The sequence below is a fragment of the Lagenorhynchus albirostris genome, chromosome 6, assembly GCF_949774975.1.
Source record: "Lagenorhynchus albirostris chromosome 6, mLagAlb1.1, whole genome shotgun sequence".
Taxonomy (NCBI): domain Eukaryota; kingdom Metazoa; phylum Chordata; class Mammalia; order Artiodactyla; family Delphinidae; genus Lagenorhynchus; species Lagenorhynchus albirostris.
In genome coordinates, this window is record NC_083100.1 from 19,023,764 (window position 1) to 19,040,465 (window position 16,702).

Genomic DNA, 16,702 nt, shown 5'->3' on the forward strand with positions numbered 1-16,702 from the left:
TTATTTCCAGCAGCCACAATGGGACAGGAAAGGTCAGGGAGTAGAATACAGAGGCGAGAAGAGGAGAGAAACTTTCTTTATTCCAAATCCCAGCCTTCAGTTTGAGCTGATTTGGGGGAAGGAGAACGTGTCTCTTACATTTCCTCATTGAATCTTTCCTCTAAAGCAAAACCTCTGAACCAGCCTGTAGTTCTGGGTTCCCAACAGTCAGTTTAGTATGGTCTCTTGCTTTCTAAGCCAAATTCACAAAATATTCTGCAGTTTTCACACCTGCAGGGAAAGGTGGGTCTGCTTTCACGACAGCATCCTGGGGAAAAATAATACAAGACCCTTTTATAAGAAGTCATTCATCTGGGATAATTCTAAATGAAATCCTGGCATCTTCATCAAGTGTTTTCAGAGTGGCTAGAGGGAAGGAATTAGCAGAGAATTTTTTTGCTCAAGTTTCATTTGAGACACAGTCAATGGGAAGAGGACTTTGTATTTTGATAGGAGAATTCCTGTCTACAGCTACAGGAACTGTTGGTGTTGTCTACCAACAAAAAGCCTGCAGAAGCCACATGATGTCGCCCTCTTTTCCTGAAAAGGCTGACCTATGTGGATTCTTTCTCAAGGAGAGTACCAAAAAATCACTGCCAACATTCAAAATGATAGTGGGCAAAAGACAGCATAAGGGCTAAAACCAGATATGATGCCAGTAACCACAAATCAAGGTAACAGAAAATGGACCTCCACCAAGTCCAAACTATGGAAATACTGTGCGGGGGACAGTTATACTCTGCACTTATGGTAGAGAAGCACACACAAAGGGAAGGGTCAAATCCTGCCAGTGATTTTTTAAGACCACACACCTGAGTGTGTGTCATGTACACTCAACAGATTCACGTCCCAATTCACGTAGTCGTCTTTCAGGAATCTACATCTTTCCCCACCGATGCAGCACAACAGATTCGCCAAAGTGATGGCAAAAAGGGCTAAGGAAACAAGATTTCAGGCTGGTGCTCCCTGAATATCACCCAACTTGTGGCTCGTCACGTGCATCCTCCTCTCTCAGACCTTCATGTCTCTACAAGTATCGCTCCCTAGAAGCCTTTCCTTCTCTTCCACCAGACAAAAAATAAACAGCTCAAATATCACTTTCACCAGGCAGCCTTTCTGGACTCCCCAGTTCAAATAGGATGCCTCACCTCTGTGCTCGCCACCATCACTGTCTGTATTACACTGAGCTTTAATAATGGACTACTCATCTGACTAGGAGCAAGGAGCATGTTGTCCTTCCCCTGATGTCCCCAATATAGCGTCTCACCCACAATAAGTGCTCAATATTCTGTTGAATAAATAAACTGAAAAAAACACAGTAAATAAAGGGGAAATACACTAGAACTGATGAATGCTAGTTTGGGCACCTAATAAATACCAGGTACTACGCTCATCGAATCCTCACAAACACCCTATGTTCAATTTGCTGATGATGAATCCAAGACTCAGTAAAGCTAAGTAACTTTTCTATAATTAAACAACCAACAAGGAGTGGCTAGATTAAAACCTGAGTTTGACTCCATGCTGCCTCTTAAATAGAAATGAAACACACACCTAGGCCCTGTTCCCTCACTTATCCCTAACCTTCAGGTACAAGACAAAAGGCAGGTTGGAAACACTCCTCCACTGTTTATACTGAGCCCCCTTTGCGGGTGAAGTGCCCAAGAGCACACCACTGCATCCTCATCTGCACCGCGGGCAAGCCCACTTTCCCTCATAGATATGGGTACCCACTGCACACCTCGGGGCTGGGTGAAGAGAACCCTCCTCTCTGCACACACTGCTCAATGTCTGCCTCTCTGCAGCCCTCCACATGAATCCTCGGTGCCAGGAACACTGGAAGCAAGTGGCCCGGCATCTAGCTGGCTTCACTTTTAATCCAAATGAGGAAGAGGAAGGCGAAGGATATACTCCCACCCTCTTCAGAAGCTGCGGGTGGCCTGCTGGGCTAGTGCCAGAGTAAAGTGGATTCTCTTCTCTGTGACTAACAGGATTCTAGATCTTGTATGTGTCTGCAATGGCCATTTCCCACAGGGCATTTGTTTTTCCTTGTCTGACTTATCTTACTTAGCATAATACCCTCTAGATCCATCCATGTTTTTTTTTGCTTTTTTTAAAAAAAATATTTATTTAGGGCTTCCCTGGTGGCGCAGTGGTTGAGAGTCCGCCTGCCGATGCAGGGGACACGGGTTCGTGCCCCGGTCTGGGAAGATCCTACATGCCGCGGAGCGGCTGGGCCCGTGAGCCATGGCCGCTGAGCCTGCGCGTCCGGAGCCTGTGCTCCGCGACGGGAGAGGCCACAACAGTGAGAGGCCCGCGTACCGCAAAAAAAAAAAAAAAAAAAAAAAAAAAAAAAAAAATTTATTTATTTATTTAGGCTGCCCTGGGTGTTAGTTGCGGCACGCGGGATCTTCGTTGCAGCATGTGGGCTTCTTAGTTGCGGCATGCATGTGGGATCTAGTTCCCCAACCAGGGATTGAACCCAGGCCGCCTGCATTGGGAGCACGGAGTCTTACCCACTGGACCACCAGGGAAGTCCTCCACCCATGTTTTTGCAAATGGCAAGATTTCTCTCTTTATGGCCAAGTAATATTCCACTGTATATATGTGCCACATCTTCTGTGTCCATTCATCTATCACTAGACACTTGGGCTGCTTCCATAACTTGGCTATCGTAAATAGTGCTGCAGTGAACACTGGGGTGCTACCAGCATCTCCTTGTTGCTGCTACTTTACTCAGTGTAGGAACTCTGCCACAGCCACACCCAACTGCTTCAACAGTGCCTTTTCCTCCAGAGGTCCGCTCCAAAATCCTCCACAGCTCCTCTCTTTTATCCTCTCTCCCACATCAAACCAATCTGCTCTCACCACTTCAACTATTACCTGCAGGAGACGAGTCACTTTTCAGACCCGACTTCTCTCAAGCTGTGTCCTCATCGCCAACTGTCTTCTCCACCTTTTCCACAGGCAAGTCCAACCACTTCAGCCCAGCTTGTCAGAACAGCTCTGCACTCTTTTTTTTGGCCGCGCCTTACGGCTTACAGCATCTCAGTTCCCCAACCAGGAACTGAACCCGGACCCCGGCAGTGAAAGTGCCAAGTCCTAACCACTGGACCTCCAGGGAATTCCCTAGCTCTGCACTCTTGACGTTCCAATTTCTTTCAGTGGAAATTTCTTTCTCTCAGTCACCTAAGAGGAAAACTTAAGTCACTTCTGATTTCTTCCTTTCTCTTAATCTCCAAAGCCAAACTAGTCACAAAACTTAAGAGATTCTTTCTTCATAGCATGCCCCCTCCTTTCATTTCAACCGTCATCCCAGATCCGGACTGCTGCAACAGCTTCCACGCTGAAGTTTGTGTCTCCAGGGTCTGCCCTTCCTTATTCCATTCTGCAGGCAACCTCCAGGTTAACTTTGCTTAAATGTTACTTGATCAGTTACCTTTCCAAAAATTTTCCATGAGTCCTTCTTTAATATCACAGTAGCCCACCAACGACCTGCATCAGAATAACCTGGGGTACAGATTCCTGAGCCCCACTTTCAGAGAGGATTCAGTGGGTCTGAGGTAGGGCCAGGGATCTGTATTTTAAACAAGCCTTCTACATGATTCTCATGTAAGTCAATAAATAAATTCCAGACTTCTTAGCCTGAGTCTGGCTTCAGTCTTTTTTTAAGGTGTATTTCCATTTCCTTCCACCTTTAACTCTGTTATATGACCTGTTCTGGTCTTGTACTAATCCTTTCAAACCGGTCTGCAGGCCCTTACTCCACTCAGCCTCTTCCTTCCAAATCCTTATCATATTTTATTTACCTTTTCCAGGCCCAGCTCAAGCTCCATCCTACCCATGAATATCTGTTGTGTAATTTATTCCTCTAATTGGATACTTTGTAAAGGCTATCTTTTACCGCTGTTCCCTTCTCATATGAATATGCCTCATAAGCTCCATGATGGTTTTTACAGGAAAATCTTGTGTTTCTGTAACAGATAAATGCACAGCTATGCGAGTAGAAGGAGGAAGATCACTGCCCTAGTCTGGCCTCCTCCTCAGCAATGCTACCCAAGCCTCCCCGCAAAACGTCATGAGATATTAAGGCTCCCTAGAACAAAGTTTAAAAATTAATTGACTTGAGGGTGATGAATATTTTCAATGTCAGTTATACCTCCACAAAGCTGTTAAAAAAGAGACAATTTTTTTCCCCTTAAAGGGATAAGAAAGGAAGGTAAAGAACTGCTGAGCATTCTGAAGATAAACAAAATGGCCTCAAACATCCTTTTCTTTCTATTTGCATGACCGGCTCAGTCCAATTCCTAGTCCCTCACCCCCCTCACCAAGTGCAGGGCTGTTGCAGTAGCATCCTGCCTGACGTCCCTGGATCCAGCCTCTCTCCTTCTAAAGCATCCAGTCTCAGGAATCTCAACATCCTGCTTGGCCATCTTTAGACAGCATTCAGAAGCTGTCTATCTCATTCTGCCTTCCACTCTCTGTGGGGTCATTTTGCCTCAAGTTTCCTCCTTAAGTGAGAGTGAATGACGAGCAGTCTATGCTAGAAAATCTATGACTGTTGTCTCAAACGATCAAGTCACCAGGGGCCAGGCCCAGAACAACTTGGACAAAGTATCTATTTCTACAGAAAGCAATTATTCATTACACACTGACTGTATCACTCTCCTACATTACAGGAGTGTATGTGGCTCTTGGGATCTGAAGTTTCCTCTTCCTCCTCCATCTAAGTGTTTCCCTCAGTCACAGGGGAACTCAGGACATCGGAAACGGTTCAGAGTCTACAGTCATAAGATCTCTGATGAAATTACTTTAGTTGCTCAACAGTTATGTAAGAAGGTAGAACTGACTTGTCTGAAATCGAACAGAATGAGTATAGGAATCAGACCCATTTTCTCTTACGAGATAAATCCTAAACTATGTCTCCCTAAAGAAAGCTGGAGGAGCATGGAACTTCTTTAAAGTCCTGTTAAGAAAGGAAGGCCAATACCCCAACCCTAATGAGAAGGAAGGGTCACTACCACAAGTTGAGAAGGGCAGCTCTTGTAGAACACAGTTATGTCAGAGTAGCTAGTAAACCTCAGGAAAAAATACAGCTTACAGCAGCTAGAGCTGAGGGAGAGCCATCTGCAAATTACTAAAAAGTGAAAACAGCTGAAGGCTTAACATAATTAAGTGACTAGCTCTCCTGAAGCCTTGACCTTCAGCAGCTTCTGAAAGAAGCCTCAGGTGAGCTCTCTAAAGCAGTGATCCTCGAAGTGTGGTCCCAGACCCTGAGGGAACCCTAAGACTCTTTCAGGGGTTCCACTAGCTGAAACTATTTTCATAACAAAACTAAGATGTGATTTGCCTTTTTTTACTGTGCCAGCCTTTCCACTGATGGTGCAAGAGCAATGGTGGGTCAAACTGCTGGTTCCTGAGTAGGAGTCGAGACAATGGCACCAAGCGAGATTCTTCACCACCACACATTCCTTCACTGCACAGTGAAAGAAGAAATGCTAGCTTTACTTAAGAATGTCCTTGATGATGCAATAAAAATGAAATCTCAATCCTCAAGTACATCTTTTTAATATTCTGTGTTACAAAATGAGAAGTCCATATAAAATAGAAGACGATGGTTGTCTCTAAATAAAGCACTTGTTTGAATTGCAAAATTTCTCTGTGGAACATCATGTTTACTTGAAAGAATGAAGGACACAAAAGTGATGGTTATTCAGACGTTGATACTTGGCAGGCATTCTCTAGAAAATGAAACAGAGTAAGCCTGTCGCTTCAGGGAAAACAGCTGACAGTGTTTGTTGCCAATGATAAAATCTGAGCTTCCAAGAGAAAATTATTATTTTGGCAAAATTGTATCTGCCACCCTGAGCTTGACAGCTTCCCAATACTTAACCATCTTTCTGATGAGTGTGGTGATAATATATTGTTTTTTGATACTGTAAAATAAAATGTGGCAACATTTGTAAGATCTACATAACTCAATGAACCAGTATTTTCTAAATATCTATCACACAATGTCAAAGAATCAGGCGCGGGTAAAAGGTCCGGTCAAAGTCAGAGACAGACCAATGGATTCTAATGAAACAAAGTATGAAAAGCTCACTGATAACATTTCAGATTCCATTGCAGCTAAACTGCATAAAACCACCCCTTGTTAACTTCTGTGTAGTACCAAAGAAGAATATCCACTATTGTCTGAAAAGGCCACAGAAATATTCCTCCCTTTTCCAACTAATTATCTATGTGAGGCTGGATTTTCGTCATCATTCAATCACAACAACATATCGAACCAACTGAATGCAGAAACAAATATGAGAATCCAGCTGTCTTCTATTAAGCCAGACAACGAGATTCTCAAAAACAATGCCACTCTTCTCACTAATATTTCTGAAACAACCGCATTTTGCATTTTTAAAAATGCTACTTATGTTTACTTGTAAGGGGTTTATTATAATTTCTAAATGAATTAATAAATAAATACTTCAATTTCTAGTATGGAGTAGATATTTATCCCACATTAAAAAATACACTGAAGACCCCAAAGAGCTTTAAAAGTGCAGATAAGAGGGACTTTCCTGGTGGTCCAGTGGTAAAGAATCCTCCTTCCAATGCAGGGGACGTGGGTTCGATCCCTGGTCGGGGAACTAAGATCCCACATGCCATGGGGCAACTAAACCCGCACACTACAACTACTGAGCTCCCGCACCTCAACAAGAGAGCCCACATGCCGCAAACTACAGAGCCCACACACCCTGGAGCCCACGTGCCACAACTAGAGAAGAGAAAACCCACACGCCATGCACCACAATGAAAGATCCCGCATGCCTCAGTGAAGATCCCGCGGGCCGCAAGTAAGACCTGAAGCAGCCAAAAATAAATAAATTAATTTTAAAAAAAACTGCAAATAATGAGAACCTCTGGTCTAGAATAGCACTGCCTGTCCAGGACGTCCAAGAGGCTCCCAAGGCAAGGTCCTTTGTATTTCAGGGCCTAACAGAAATTAGCACTCTCAGTATTTGTTCCAAAAATACCAGGTCTGGCTTCCCAGTTCTGCCAGAAGAGAGGATGAGAAGTTCTGGGCATTAAAGAAAGGTTTTCTCTGCATTTCACCAACAGATCAAAGCATCTGATTGCATGCTAAAATACAGGAAGCCTATGACCAGACAATTCCAAGGTCATAGAAGGAATCTAGCAGGAAAGCTACACTCAACTCCACATCATGAGTACCAGATCCTGAAGTTAAAGGTTCATCTAAGTTTTACAGGTGAGAGCTGGGTGAAGAATTAAAAACAGTAGAAAACAGGATTGGTTCAAGATGGTGGAGCAGAAGGACGTGCACTCACTCCCTCTTGCGAGAGCACCAGAATCACAACTAACTGCTGAACAATCATCGACAGAAACACCCTGGAACTCACCAAAAAAGATAACCCACATCCAAACACAAAGGAGAAGCTGCAGTGAGACGGTAGGAGGGGCGCAATCACAATAAACTCAAATCCCATAACTGCTGGATGGGTGACTCCCAAACTGGAGAACACTTATACCACAGAAGTCTACCCACTGGAGTGAAGGTTCTGAGCCCCACGTCAGTCTTCCCAACCTGGAGGTCCGGCAACGGGAGGCGGAATTCCCAGAGAATCAGACTTTGAAGGCTAGCGGGATTTGATTGCAGGACTTTGACAGGACTTGGGGAAACAGAGACTCCACTCTTGGAGGGCACACACAAAGTAGTGTGTGCATCAGGACCCAGGGGAAAGGAGCAGTGACCCCATAGGAGACTGAACCAGACCTACCTGCTAGTGCTGGAGGGTCTTCTGCAGAGGCCAGGGGTGGCTGTGGCTCACCATGGGGACAAGGACACTGGCAGCAGAAGTTCTGGGAAGGACTCCTTGGCGTGAGCCCTCCTGGAGTCCACCATTAGCCCCACCAAAGAGCCTGTAGGCTCCAGTGCTGGGTCGCCTCAGGCCAAACAACCAACAGGGAGGGAACTCAACCCCACCCATCAGCACAGAAGTGGATTAAAGTTTTACTGAGCTCTGCCCACCAGAGCAACAGTCAGCTCTACCCACCACCAGTCCTTCCTCTTAGATAGCTTCATCCACCAGAGGGCAGACAGCAGAAGCAGGAAGAACAACAATCCTGCAGCCTGTGGAACAAAAACCACATTCACAGAAAGACAGACAAAATGAAAAGGCAGAGGACTATGTACCAGATGAAGGAACAAGATAAATCTCCAGAAAAACAACTAAATGAAGCTGAGATTGGCAACCTTCCAGAAAAAGAATTCAGAATAATGATAGTGAAGATGATCCAGGACCTCGGAAAAAGAATGGAGGCTAAGATAGAGAAGATGCAAGAAATGTTTAACAAAGACCTAGAAGAATTAAAGAACAAACACCTAGGAGGGACCTTCAAGATGGCGGAGGAGTGAGATGTGGAGATCACCTTCATCCCTACAAATACATGAAAAATGCACCTACATGAGGAACAACTCCTACAGAACACCTACTGAATGCTGGCAGAAGACCTCAGACTTCCCAAAAGGCAAGAAAATCCCCATGTACTTGGGTAGGGCAAAAGAAAAAACAGAGACAAAAGAATAGGGGTGGGACCTGCACCTCTGGGAGGGAGCTGTGAAGGAGGAAAGGTTTCCACACACTAGGAAGCCCCTTTGCGGGCGGAGACTGCGGGTGGCGGAGGGGGAAGCTTCGGAGCCACGGAGGAGAGCGCAGCAACAGGGGTGCACAGGGCAAAGCGGAGAGATTCCCACACAGAGGACTGGTGCCAACCAGCACTCACCAGCCCGAGATGCTTGTCTGCTCACCCGCCGGGGCGGGTAAGGCCTGGGAGCTGAGGCTCGGGCTTCGGAGGTCAGACCCCAGGGAGAGGACTGGGGTTGGCTGCGTGAACACAGCCTGCAGGGGGTTAGTGCGCCATGGCTAGCCGGGAGGGAGTCCGGGGAAAAGTCTGGACCTGCCTAAGAGGCAAGAGACCATTGTTTCAGGGTGCACAAGGAGAGGGGATTCCTTCCCTGTCTGCCCACAGAAGGCAGAGCACCGCCTAAACAAGCTCAAGAGAAGGGTACAAGCCACGACCATCAGCTCGGACACCAGAGATGGGCATGAAACGCTAATGCTGCTGCTGCAGCCACCAAGAATCCTGTGTGCAAGCACACGTCACTATCCACACACACCCCCAACCCCCCAGGAGCCTGTGCAGCCCGCCACTGCCAGGGTCCCGTGATCCAGGGACAACTTCCCAGGAGAACACACGGCACGCCAGGCCCCTGCAATATCATGCTGGCCTCTGCCGCTGCAGGCTCACCCGGCATTCCAATTATAACTACCGTACCCCTCCCTCTCCCCAGCATGAGTGAGCCAGAGTCCCCTAATCAGTCGCTGCTTTAACTCTGTGCTGTCTGGGTGGGAGCAGAAGCCTGAGGGCGACCTACATACAGAGGTGGGGCCAAATCCAAAGCTGAACCCCAGGAGCTGTGCAAAGATGAGAAAGGGAAATTTCTCCCAGCAGCCTCAGGAGCAGTGGATTAAATCCTCACAATCAACTTGAGGTGCCCTGCATCTGTGGAATACCTGAATAGACAACGAATCAACCCAAAATTGAGGCAGTGGACTTTGGGAGCAACTGGAGACTTGCGGTTTGCCGTCCGCCACCAACTTGTTTCTGATTTTTATGTCTACCTTAGTATAGTTTTTAGCACTTGTATCACTAGTGGATTTGTTTATTGGTTTGGTTGCTCTCTTTTTTTTTTAAATTACGTTTTTATTGTAATAATTCTTTTTTTCCTTTTTGCGGTACGCGGGCCTCTCGTTGTGGCCTCTCCCGTTGTGGAGCACAGGCTCTGGATGCGCAGGCTCAGCGGCCATGGCTCACGGGCCCAGCCGCTCCACGGCATGTGGGATCTTCCCAGACCAGGGCACGAACCCATGTCCCCTGCATCAGCAGGCAGACTCTCAACCACTGTGCCACCAGGGAAACCCTATTGTAATAATTTTTAAAATATTTTTATTTTATTTTTATTTTTATTTATTTTTCTTTCTTTCTTTTTTTTCCTCCCGAGCCGTGTGGCTGACAGGGTCTTGGTGCTCTGGCCTGATGTCAGGCCTGAGCCTCTGAGGTGGGAGAGCCAAGTTCAGGACATTGGACCACCAGAGACCTCCCAGCTGCACGTAATATCAATCAGCGAGAGCTCTCCCAGAGACCTCTGTCTCAACACTAAGACCCAGCTCCACCCAATGGCCAGCAAGCTCCAGTGCTGGATGCTCCAGGCCAAACAACTAGCAAGACAGGAACACAACCCCACCCATTAGCAGAGGCTGCCTAAAATCATACTAAGTTCACAGACACACCAAAACACAGCACTGGATGCAGCCCCACCCACCAGAAAGACAAGATCCAGCCCCACCCACCAGAACACAGGCACCAGTCCCCTCCACCAGGAAGCCTACACAAGCAGCTAAACAGCCTTACCCACTGGGGGCAGATACCAAAAACAATGGGAACTACAAACCTGCAGCCTGCAAAAAGGAGACCCCAAACACAGTGTATTCAGCAAAATGAGAAGACAGAGAAATATGCAGCTGATGAAGGAGCAAGGTAAAAACCCACCAGACCGGCCTTCGCTGATGGTACAGTGGTTGAGAGTCCGCCTGCCGCTGCAGGGGACACAGGTTCGTGCCCCGGTCCGGGAAGATCCCACATGCCGCGGAGTGGCTAGGCCCATGAGCCATGGCCGCTGAGCCTGCGCGTCCGGAGCCTGTGCTCCGCAACGGGAGAGGCCACAACAGTGAGAGGCCAGTGTACTGCAAAAAGAAACAAAACAAAACAAACAAACAAACAAAAAACCCACCAGACCAAACAAATGAAGAGGAAATAGGCAGTCTACCTGAAAAAGAATTCAGAGTAATGATAGTAAAAATGATCCAAAATCTTGAAAACAAAATGGAGAAAATACAAGAAACATTTAACAAGAGCCTAGCAGAACTACAGAGCAAACAAACTGATGAACAACACAATAAATGAAATTAAAAATTCTCTAGAAGCAATCAATAGCAGAATAACTGAGGCAGATTAGTGACAGAAGAACAGATAAGTGACCTGGAGATAAAAAGTGGAAATAACTACCACAGAGCAGAATAAAGAAAAAAGAATGAAAAGAATTGAGGACAGCCTCAGAGACCTCTGGGCCAACATTAAATGCACCAACATTCAAATTATGGGGGTACCAGAAGAAGAAGAGAAAAAAAAGGCTCTGAGAAAATATCTGAAGAGATTATAGTTGAAAACTTCCCTAACATGGGAAAGGAAATATTCAATCAAGTCCAGGAAGTGCAGAGAGTCCCATACAGGATAAATCCAAGGAGAAACACGCCAAGACACATATTAATCAAACTATCAAAAATTAAAACAAAGAAAAGATATTAAAAGCAGCAAGGGAAAAGCAACAAATAACATACAAGGGAATACCCATAAGGTTAACAGCTGATCTTTCAGCAGAAACTGCAAGCTAGAAGGGAGTAGCAGGACATATTTAAAGTGATGAAGGGCAAAAAACTACAAACAAGATTACTCTACCCAGCAAGGATCTCATTAAGATTCCATGGAGAAATTAAAACCTTTACAGACAAACAAAAGTTAAGAGAATCCAGCACCACCAAACCACCTTTACAACAAATGCTAAAGGAACTTCTCCAGGCGGGAAACACAAGAGAAGGAAAAGACCTATGATAACAAACACAAAACAATTAAGAATATGGTATTAGGAGCATACATATTGATAAATACCTTAAATGTAAATGGATTAAATGCTCCAACCAAAAGACACAGACTGGCTGAATGGATACAAAAACAAGACCCGTATATATGCTGTCTACAAGAGACCCACTTCAGGCCTAGGGACACATACAGACTGAAAGTCAGGGGATGGAAAAAGATACTCCATGCAAATGGAAATCAAAAGAAAGCTGGAGTAGCAATTCTCATATCAGACAAAATAGACTTTAAAATAAAGACTACTACAAGAGACAAAGAAGGACACTACATAATGATCAAAGGATCAATCAAAGAAGAAGACATAACTATTGTAAATATTTATGGAGCACCTCAAAACATAAGGCAAATGCTAACAGCCATAAAAGGGGAAATTGACAGTAACACAAGTGGGGACTTTAACACCCCACTTTCACCAATGGACAGATCATCCAAAATGAAAATAAATAAGGAAACACAAGCTTTAAATGACACAATAAACAAAATGGACTTAATTGATATTTATATGACATTGCATCCAAAACCAACAGAATACACTTTCTTCTCAAGTGCTCATGGAACATTCTCCAAGATAGATCATATCTTGGGTCACAAATCAAGCCTTGGTAAATTTAAGAAAACTGAAATCGTATCAAGTATCTTTTCCAACCACAACACTATGAGACTAGATAACAATTACAGGGAAATATCTGTAAAAAATACAAACACATGGAAGTTAAGCAATACACTACTAAATAACCAAGAGATCACTGAAAATATCAAAGAGGAAATCAAAAAAAACCTAGGAACAAATGACAATGAAAACATGACGACCCAAAACCTATGGGATGCAGCAAAAGCAATTCTAAAAGGGAATTTTATAGCAATACAATCCTACCTAAAGAAACAAGAAACATCTCAAATAAACAACCTAACCGTACACCTAAAGCAATTAGAGAAAGAAAAAAAAAACCTCAAAGTTAGCAGAAGGAAAGAAATCATAAAGATCAGATCAGAAATAAATGAAAAAGAAATGAAGGAAACAATAGCCAAAATCAATAAAACTAAAAGCTGGTTCTTTGAGAAGATAAACAAAATTGATAAACCATTAGCCGGAGTCATTGAGGAAAAAAAGGGAGAAGACTCAAATCAACAGAATTAGAAATGAAAAAGGAGAAGTAACAACTGAGTGCAGAAACACAAAGAATCATGAGAGATTACTACAAGCAACTCTATGCAAATAAAATGGACAACGTGGAAGAAACGGACAAATTCTTAGAAAAGCACAATCTTCCAAGACTGAACCAGGAAGAAATAGAAAATATAAACAGACCAATCACAAGCACTGAAATTGAAACTGTGATTAAAAATTTTCCAACAGGGCCTTCCCTGGTGGCGCAGTGGTTGGGAGTCCACCTGCTGATGCAGGGGACACGGGTTCGTGCCCCGGTCCGGGAAGATCCCGCATGCCGTGGAGTGGCTGAGCCCGTGAGCCATGACCACTGAGCCTGTGCATCCAGAGCCTGTGCTCCACAACGGGAGAGGCCACAACAGTGAGAGGCCCGCGTACCACCAAAAAAAAAAAAAAATTTCCAACCAACAAAAGCCCAGGACCAGATGGCTTCACAGGCGAATGCTATCAAACACTTAGAGAAGAGCTAACACCTGTCCTCAAACTCTTCCAAAATATAGCAGAGGGAGGAAAACTCCCAAACTCATTCTACGAGGCCACCATCACCCTGATACCAAAACCAGACAAAGATGTCACAAAAAGAGAAAACTACAGACCAATATCACTGATGAACATAGATACAAAAATCCTCAACAAAATACTAGCAAACAGAATCCAACAACACATTAAAAGGATCATACACCATGATCAAATGGGATTTATCCCAGGGATGCAAGGATTCTTCAATATACGCAAATCAATCAATGGGATACAGCATATAAACAAATTGAAGAAGAAAAACCATATGATCATCTCAATAGATGCAGAAAAAGCTTTTGACAAAATTCAACACCCATTTATGATAAAAACACTCCAGAAAGTGGGCACAGAGGGAACCTACCTCAACATAATAAAGGCCATATATGACAAACCCACAGCAAACATCATTCTCAATGGTGAAAAACTGAAAGCATTTCCTCTAAGATCAGGAATAAGACAAGGATGTCCACTCTCACCACTATTATTCAACATAGTTTTGCAAGTCCTAGCCTTGGCAATCAGAGAGGAAAAAGAAATAAAAGAAATACAAATTGGAAAAGAAGTAAAACTGCCACTGTTTGCAGATGACATACTATACATAGATAATCCTAAAGATGCCACTAGAAAACTACTAGAGCTAATCAATGAATTTGGTAAAGTTGCAGGATACAAAATTAACGCACAGAAATCTCTTGCATTCCTATATACTAACAACAAAAGATCAGAAAGAGAAATTAAAAGAAACAATCCCATTCACCATTGCAACAAAAAGAATAAAAACCTAGGAATAAATCTACCTAAGGACATAAAAGACCTGTACGCAGAAAACTATAAGACACTGATGAAAGAAATCAAAGATGACACAAACAGATGGAGAGAATACTATGTTCTTGGATTAGAAGAGTCAATATTGTGAAAATGACTGTACTTCCCAAAGCAATCTACAGATTCAATGCAATCCCTATCAAATTACCAACAGCATTTTTTGCAGAACTATAACAAAAAATCTTAAATTTGTATGGAGACACAAATGACCCCAAATAGCCAAAGCAATCTTGAGGGAAAAAAACGAAGCTAGGGGGTTTCCCTGGTAGCGCAGTGGTTGAGAATCTGCCTGCTAGTGCACGGGACACAGGTTCGAGCCCTGGGCTGGGAGGATCCCACATGCCGCGGAGCAACTAGGCCTGTGAGCCACAACTACTGAGCCTGCGCGTCTGGAGCCTGTACTCCGCAACAAGAGAGGCTGCGATAGTGAGAGGCCCACGCACCGCGATGAAGAGTGGCCCCCACTTGTCACAACTAAAGAAAGCCCTCACACAGAAACGAAGACCCAACACAGCCAAAAATTAATTAATTAATTAATTTTTAAAAAATGGAGCTAGAGGAATCAAACTCCTTGACTTCAGACTATACTGCAAAGCTACAGTAATCAAGACAATATGGTACTGGCACAAAAAAAAGAAATATAGGTCAACAGAACAGGATAGAAAGCCCAGAGGTAAACCCACGCGCCTATGGTCAACTAATCTATGACAAAGGAGGCAAGGATATACAATGGAGAAAAAACAGTCTCTTCAATAAATGGTGCTGGGAAAACTGGACAACTACATGTAAAAGAAAGAAATTAGAACACTCCGTAACACCACACACAAAAATAAACTCAAAATGGATTAAAGAACTAAATGTAAGACTAGACATTATAAAACTCTTAGAGGAAAACATCAGAAGAACACTCTTTGACATAAATCACAGCAAGATCTTTTTTGATCCACCTCCTAGAGTAATGGAAATAAAAACAAAAATAAACAAATGGGAACTAATGAAACTCAAAAGATTTTGCACAGCAAAGGAAACTGTAAACAAGATGAAAAGACAACCCTCAGAATGGGAGAAAATATTTGCAAATGAAGCAACTGACAAAGGATTAATCTCCAAAATTTACAAGCAGCTCATGCAGCTCAATCTCAAGAAAACAAACAACCCAATCCAAAAATGGGCAGAAGATCTAAATAGACATTTCTCCAAAGAAGACATACAGATGGCCAACAAACACATGAAAAGATGCTCAACATCACTAATTATTAGAGAAATGCAAATCAAAACTACAGTGAGGTATCACCTCACACCAGTTAGAATAGGCACCATCAGAAAATCTACAAACAATAAATGCTGGAGAGGGTGTGGAGAAAAGGGAACCCTCTTGCACTGTTGGTGGGAATGTAAATTGATACAGCCACTATGGAGAACAGTATGGACGTTCCTTAAAAAACTAAAAATAGAATTACCATACAACCCAGCAATCCCACCACTGGGCATATACCCAGAGAAAACAATAATTCAAAAAGACACATGCACCCCAATGTTCACTGCAGCATTATTTACAATATCCAGGTCATGGAAGCAACCTAAATGCCCATCGACAGATGAATGGATAAAGAAGATGTGGTACATATATGCGATGGAATATTACTCAGCCATGAAAAGGAATGAAATTGGGTCATTTGTAGAAACGTGGATGGACCTAGAGGCTGTCATACAGAGTGAAGTAAGTCAGAAAGAGAAAAACAAATATCGTATATTAACGCATATATGTGCAATCTGGAAAAATGGTACAGATGAACCAGTCTGCAAGGGAGAAACAGAAACACAGATGTAGAGAACAAAAGTGGACACCAAGGGGGGAAAAGCAGGGTATGGGAGTGGGGCGGTGGTGGTGGGATGAACTGGGAGATTGGGATTGACATATATATACTAATATGTACAAAACGGATAACTACTGAGAACCTGCAGTATAAAAAATAAATAAATAGAATAAAATTTTAAAATAAATAAAAATAGTAGAAAACAGAGAAAAAAATAGTTTTTCAGCAAGGGATTTTTCATTTACATATTCATTTTTGGATTTGGTTATAAATATTCTGTCTCCCTTCTTCCGTCCCTTTTCCCCTACCTACTCTCTCAAAGTTGGTGCTCCTCTGTGCTCAGTCTTCTCACTTGGCCTGGCACATAGTAAGCGCTCAATAAATGGCAGTTGCAACTATTAACACAAACTCTCCCAAAGCAAAGCAACCTCTTTTATCCCATGGCCTCAACCATCTCCTACATTCTCAACTTTCTTTCATCACTCAGACATGTCAGAACAACCTCCCAGGGCTTTCTTCCTTGATGTGCTGCAGGAACCTCAAT

General features: G+C 43.6%; 1 protein-coding gene across 3 annotated transcripts in view; it reads right to left on the reverse strand.

The window, feature by feature from the left end:
- TTLL4 (tubulin tyrosine ligase like 4) overlaps positions 1-16,702 on the reverse strand; it is a 39,102-nt gene that overhangs the window by 18,784 nt on the left and 3,616 nt on the right. The gene's annotated exons all lie outside the window — the stretch shown is intronic.